The sequence below is a fragment of the Colossoma macropomum genome, unplaced genomic scaffold (assembly GCF_904425465.1).
Source record: "Colossoma macropomum unplaced genomic scaffold, Colossoma_macropomum, whole genome shotgun sequence".
In the NCBI taxonomy this organism is placed as follows: Eukaryota; Metazoa; Chordata; class Actinopteri; order Characiformes; family Serrasalmidae; genus Colossoma; species Colossoma macropomum.
In genome coordinates, this window is record NW_023494803.1 from 28869765 (window position 1) to 28876941 (window position 7177).

General features: G+C 35.9%; 1 long non-coding RNA gene across 1 annotated transcript; it reads left to right on the forward strand.

Annotated features, from left to right (window-relative positions):
* Positions 1-64: 64 nt before the first annotated feature.
* LOC118824037 lies at positions 65-5842 on the forward strand. The gene is made up of 3 exons (XR_005008567.1): positions 65-359; positions 3527-3677; positions 5679-5842. It is a non-coding gene; the product is annotated as an uncharacterized LOC118824037 (long non-coding RNA).
* Positions 5843-7177: the final 1335 nt, after the last annotated feature.

Sequence of the window (7177 nt, forward strand, 5' to 3'; positions counted from 1 at the left end):
CACATCAGTGCTGCTGGAGTTTTTGAGATTAAGAATTAAAATTGCCGACAGATGCTTGTAAAAAGACCTGATGAATGTATAAGCATTATGCAAACTTTAGGCGTATTTTGCATAAAACATGTCTGGATGATGTTTTTGCTGTTTTTAGATTGAATGAGTGCTCTTGTGCCATCGGTACATAAGACAAGCAGTGGAAGTGAAACACCATCAACTGCTCTGACTTCCTCATTCATCCTTAGACAAATAGGGAAGGCACCAGACTGGGCAAGAGGCAGTATGACCAAGAAGCTAATAAAGCATTATGACGATTCACTACCTCATACAAAGACTGCAAAGAAAGGAGGGAACCAGGATTTAAGGTTGGTTCCATAATTCCATATAGGGAAATGTGAACTGATAGACACAAATTGTGTATGTCTTATGTTTTGTCATTGTCAGGACAAAATCTCCAAAATGGTAACTTTACTGGAGAAGGAAAATATCCTTCTTAGCTTTAAATGGAAGTTAATGTAGCAAGATTTTTGAACCATTTTTATTTGTCCATCCTTTGTCCAACACAAAGAGCATTAGCATTAGATTTGAAGATTGCAGATTGGAAGAGGTTGGCTTATATCCCAACACTAAAGAAAGAGTCCAGAATGAATGTATAAACTATTATACAATTTCCCCTACATCACACACCAGTAAAATTAGGCTCAAGATCATTCAACACGGACTGGAGCCTTACACTAAAACAGAACTGCCAAACATGCAAGCTGGATTCAGGAAGGGCAGACGAACAAGTGATATCATTGCTGATGTACGCTGGACAAAATGAGGAATTCAAGAAAGAAATCAACATGTGTTTCATGGACTTGAGCAAAGTGTGCTGACCACATATAATTACGAAATGTCCTCAGGAAAACGAGTACAGCAGAGCATCCCATTGTTCTAATGAGCAATCTCTACTCCATTGGTCACCAGTCTTATCCACAAATGGCCAGTCTGGCTGCAGGTCTTCAATCCAATCAGGCAGAAGTACACCTGATTCCGCTTGTTTAATCAGTTGATCTTAGTGTTCAAACAATTGAGAAGTTATCTGAGGTGTGCTCCTGCTTGGATGGAATTGAAACCTGCAGCCACACCAGCCCTTTATTGATAAGATTTGTGACCCCTTTTTCTACACTGATCAGCAAACCACAGCCATGACAGACAATGGACATACAGACTGGCTCCACTTCAGCAAATGAGTTAGACATGGCTGCGTACTATCGTCGTGCTTGTTCAACTTGTATCCTGAACATATAATAAGAGAAGCAAGACTGGAGAAAGATGATTGAAGTTTCAAGATTGGTGGAAGAAACATCAATGGATGTCATGTGGAAGAAACATGTGGATGACACAACACTCATCAGGAGGACCTGAAGGCTCTTGTGGGGAAAGTTAAAGAACAGGGTGAAAAGATGGGATTTAGCTCTACAGAAACGCAACAAAGATTAGGAAGTGGTGAACAGACTTTGCCTACTTGGATAAATTATTAACAACAAATGATAATAATCGTAAAAATATTTTTGTGAAAATTAAGAAAAACTACAAAATGGAGAAATGATTTTGTCCTGCCAGCAATGATTCAGTATTATTTTTAGCTACAGTGGATTTCATAAACTGTTGTGGTTCTTGGTTGTGCATCTCATATTTGGATGCCCATTAATGGATGATTGCTTATGTCACAAGAGCTTTACACCAGATTTTGGAACATTGCTGTGAGAATTTGATTGCATGCAGTCACGAGAGCATTCGTGGCTGCACGCAATGGATGAATAGCTCTGGATCACAAACATCACTCCAACTCATCCAAAAGGTATTGGATGAAGCTCCATTACTCCAGAGAACCCAGTTCCACTGCTCCACAGCCCAGTGCTGGGAGGTTTTATACACCTCTAGCTGATGTTTGGCATCGAGCATGGTGACCTTGGGCTCACGTACATGTCCAAAAAGTATTCCAGCAACCCTTCTAATTAGTGAATTCAGCTACTTTAAGATGCACCAATTGCATGTGCATATCTTGTATAATCTCTATAGAAAAGCATTGTCAATAGAATGGGACAGTCTGAAGCAGCTGTATATTCACATACAAAAACTTTTTTTCAGTTATCATTTAAAACAGTGATGATATGTACAGTTACAGGCGGATGACAATTAGAGGAATAACCAGAATAAATGAGATGAGAAACATGTCAAATGCAGATGTATATACATAGAATAATTAAGTAATGAAAATAAAAATAATGAAAATAAACGATCATATCATATGTTATGGCCCTTGCAGTCACTAGCTCTCAAGTCACTTAAACGCCTTTTTAGACTTCAGGAGATTTTACACTGACATGTTAGACAGCACTCTCCACCACCATCATCAAAACACCAGTTGAAGAAATATCTTTTGGAAGGATGGTGTTCAGTTTCAGAGACCTGTAGAATCAATGCTAGGGAAAACTGAACCTGTTCTCACGACGCACAAACATCTTACTGAGACACTTTATGTTTGGTGTCACCCATCTATATATAGAAAAATGTTGTATTGGTTGTTGTCAATGGGCATTTGAATTAAATTGATAATCTTTGGATTTGGATAACAGCTTTCTGTTGTCCAAACAAAAGTTCTGTACTGCAGGACGAAGCTACGGCACCTCATTTGGTCAGCCCTCAGGCCTTCAAAATCAGTGTTCAGTAACCACATTGATGCTTTGATATTTCATGCCAGAGTATGCACCAATGCTTAATTGTAACAATTAGACATTTTAAAATGATGTTCTCATGCAATTTTGTTATTTATTTGTTTACATACTTACTTACATACCCTTTTAAGAGTGTAAACATAACACTATTAAAAGGTTTCTATATAATCCCAAAAAAAGGTTATTTGACACCATATACTGTGCTCCATATAGACTCTATATAGTGGTATACTTTTACAATATTTTCTGTCTGTGGTAATACAGCAAGCAGTAGGTCTATAATAGTACATAGACAGAGCCTGACAACAAAAAGTGTTTTTACCCTTTTAATATAGCTATTCTGAAGGAAGAACATATATCAGAAGAGCAATACATTTAACCTACCATATCATCGCTATTGGACAAATCCTTTTATCTCTAAAATGGTAACTTTAAAGGAGAAGATAGAAATAATCTTAACTGATAATGGAATTTATCATAACAAGATGTTTGGACCATTTCTGTCAGTCTGTCCATCATAAAATGTTAACCCAATGCAAAGGTTAATTTCAGTTTACAACTGGTGCAATTAATTGAAAAACAACAAAAATGAAGACACAAAGTTTTGCAGGACAGCAATGATATTCATTCTGGTGTGAAAAGAAATTAAGAGGAGTGTTATTAAACATATTCTTGGTCTGCTGGGTTTCTTTGGTTTCCTAATCATTTATAGTGCAGGTTTAGGCTTAAGCTGTGCCTAGATCTTGCTGTTCTATTTAATTTCTTGTGAAGCTTTACTGTTGCAAATCCATTGTTTTTTCTTTTGACAGCTATGTCTGCTGGAAAGCAGCACCTTGTGAATGTACCTGTGGTGAACAGTACTGGCTGTGTGTTCTGCTTCCGGAAAAGCAACAACCTCACCAGTGATGTACAACACACACAACATAATGTCTTAACAAGCTGACTGCAGATCCCTATGTGGTAAGTAAACTGAAATATTAGCTATAATAGGTTTGCGTTCCAGTGTTACATCAGACTATTTGAAGCTACATTCAGTGGCCGGACTACAAAACTTTCAGTGTGGATGGTAGAGGGGGATATAAGAACCTACAGCTACATTTTTCAGGAAAAAGCAGGTTTATTTATCTCTTCTGTTTACACTGTGGATTGCCTGGATAGCAACAATTTTTAGGATATCTACTACAACCTATTTTGAATATAACTATTATGCAGCTATGCACACTTTTAGGTCCTGGAATAGGATATATGTTTAAATGTTAAAAGCATAAAATGAATTTACTGAACCACAAAATGACTTCTTTTCAACTCAAACTGCAATGCATAAATGTTAAAACATATAGAAATAAGTACTGTAGATACAAGACATGTATAGATATAATAGATACATATATTTAAATAGACAAATATCCACACTTATATCCCCTCACTGAGGTCTGTGACACTGACCAAATTACCTAAAGTATAAATGCTTTTTTCTAACCTAGATCTAGGTGTCCCTCCATTCACAGAAAAGCAAAATAAATATCAGCATTTTCATATCCTGTATTTTCTGCCTATCTATATTGTTCAGCATATAACTGTATAGTAAATACATGCAGAAAATACAGAAAATGTAAATGTTCTGCCAAAGCTAATTTAACAGATCATGCAATTTGTCATTTACACTCATAAGCAAGACACTTTCTATTCATACTAGATTTACTATTAAGACAATTTCAATTTGGATTAAATGTTGTTTTTTATAAACTTCTGACAATCAATACATTTGTGATATTTTGTGATTTTTATTGTGATATGTTTTTTTTTTTCATGGGCTTTGGTATTGTTTATGCATTGGACAAGGCAAATCGGTGTGTAAATTCTAACTACAGATGGAATTAGGTGATATAACAGCATTAATCCAAAGGGGATGCAAAGGAAGGATGGTAGTTTTACAAGGGGTGGGGTGTGGGGTCTGATTTTGTTTTGTTTTTTTTGATTGCATTCCCTTGTATCCCCTTAAATCTTAACAACAATAATAATGTGTTAAATGAAGTATGAAACGCTTGTTTGCTTGTGTGCTGTGCAAGTGCAGTCTCTGTTGCCCTCCCCTCCCCAAGTGTAAACTGTACACCAAACCAAACCTTGCCCAAGCACCTCCTTTCTCCTTGGGGCTTGGACAGTGAGTTACATTACTGCCCCGCTGTGACATGCCTGTTTATTGTAGTATTGGAAGGGAGTATTTCATTTAGGGCTTTGTTAATCAGTGTATGGAATACTGGCTCTTGAACTGAGAAATAAGAGATATTATGTTATATTGATGCCAAAGTGTCAAACTGACCAATACCAGGACATATTCTGCAGTGCAGAATGTACTTTTATTTCTTTTGAAAAGATTGTAGTCTCTCACTATGTAGATTATAAACTTGTAATTCCTTTTTTCGTTTGCATTTTTACACCATTTGAACACAGCAACTGCTCTTTATATCGTGTGAACGTTTCATGATGAATGGACCAATAGAAATGGTTCAAAATCAATTTCTTGGAATAAAATCTTGTTACATTAACTTGCATTAAATGTTAGGAGCATTTTCCTTTCCCCTACAAAGGAACCATTTGAAAGAAGGTGCAAGGTTTTGTTGAACCTCCTTTTGAGAACAAGGTTTTCTAACCACAGAAATATGTTTGATCCATTACCTTCAAAACTACTCCATGGATCACATCACTCCATCCTATCAATTCATCACATCAGTCCAAATCCTGCTGTAGCTACTTTCCATGTCACCACTTATCCAGCGGCTCTGTTCCCAGTGCTGGTGGCAGCCCACCGGTCTTAGTGATTTCTCAAGTAATGAAACTCATTCCTCAAAAGTGCAATTGGATGGAAAGTACAGTTATTGAATGTGTAGTTCCAGTGTTATTAGGCTGCTAGTCAAAAATCTTTTTAGAGGCAGCTTACTGTGTTTTTTCTGTCCCTCTCAGCAAAGTATAGACCCCTCAGTCTGATCTGTGGAGGATGAGGGTTCATCAAGGATGCTGACAGATACAGTTTGGGCTTCAAACCGATATGCTCAGGAAGCATGTGGGTCTCTTATCTTCAACAATGCATGACTATTTGCCTAAATAAATGATATATTCACCACAAACATTTTTGTTTCTTTCTAGTTCCAATTATTTGGATACTATTATTTAACAGAATTGCTTTTTTCTTTTGCTTTGGGAGGATAATCTGTTTTGTTTTTTTTTCCCCGCAGGAAATCAGTGCTCCTTTTGATGGTTGATGTTATCAGATTAACATGTAATACCTTTAAAATAACTTTGTAAATCATTGTTTTTGAATGAGTGGTGCTCATTGTTCTCAATAAAAGTGCCCTTTAATATCCAGTTGTCATAAATGAAGGCATTAAATCAGAAATATCAATGTATTTTATGACATACTGTACTCATATCTATAGTGATAGTTAAATATGTAAAGGCTGGTAATGTGTGTTTTACATTTTCTTTTGTAATTTGAATGAAGCATTCAAACTTTTACCCCAGGGTTTAATTCACAATTTCTCTAGTTACATTTCCCTTGGTGCCCATAGAGCTTGATGTCAGTCCTGTTCCTAATCAGATTTAAATGTTTTCCAATAGAATGTAGGCTAAAACTGATGCTTTATCTGTCTGCCACTGAGCAGGGAAAAATGCATTTTGCCAACAAAATGTAAATATAAATCAATGTATTATTCAAGTATTCTAAAATAATCTTTTCCACCAGATCTGGTTAAGTACCATATATGGTCAGTTTCTAGTAAAACTGTTTCATATTTTATCAGTTATATTTGTAACTGTTCTGTCAACAGTGTCAATATTTAGTCCATTCATTTACTGTTTATATATGAACATATCATTGCTGTCCAAAGAAAAACATATCTCCATTTTTTTCTATTTTTAGTGTTCTATATCATGGCGTGGCAGCTGTCCTTTACATTGTGTGAAAATTTAATGATGAATGGACCAGTACAGTTCAAAATTGCTTAGAATAAAATCTTTTTACATTGACTTATATTGAAATAAAGAATGTTTTTGCCCTCTCCTGTGAAGAAAAAACTGTAAAAAGTAAAAAAAAACTGAGTGGAATGAATCAGCATCAGTAACAACATTTCAGTGGCTTTTCTTGTTGATTTGAACACTAATAAACAGGTTGGAAATTAAACAAGCTGCCAAGTCAAACATGCTGACTCTGGGGACACAATTTGAGTTTCATCACTTAAATCCTAAAGGTCTATATGTGGGCCCAGCCTTCAATCTCTCACTCTCATCTCTACATAACTTACATATTAGTTTAACAGAAATTACTGATTTATCCATAGTAGTTATAGATTGTATTGATACTTAGATTGTATAGACAGTCATAGATAATATTGTGTGACACCTTGTGCATATCATACAAGTTTAGCCTGTCTTTTGCAGTCATTAATACCACTAAATCCCCTCCA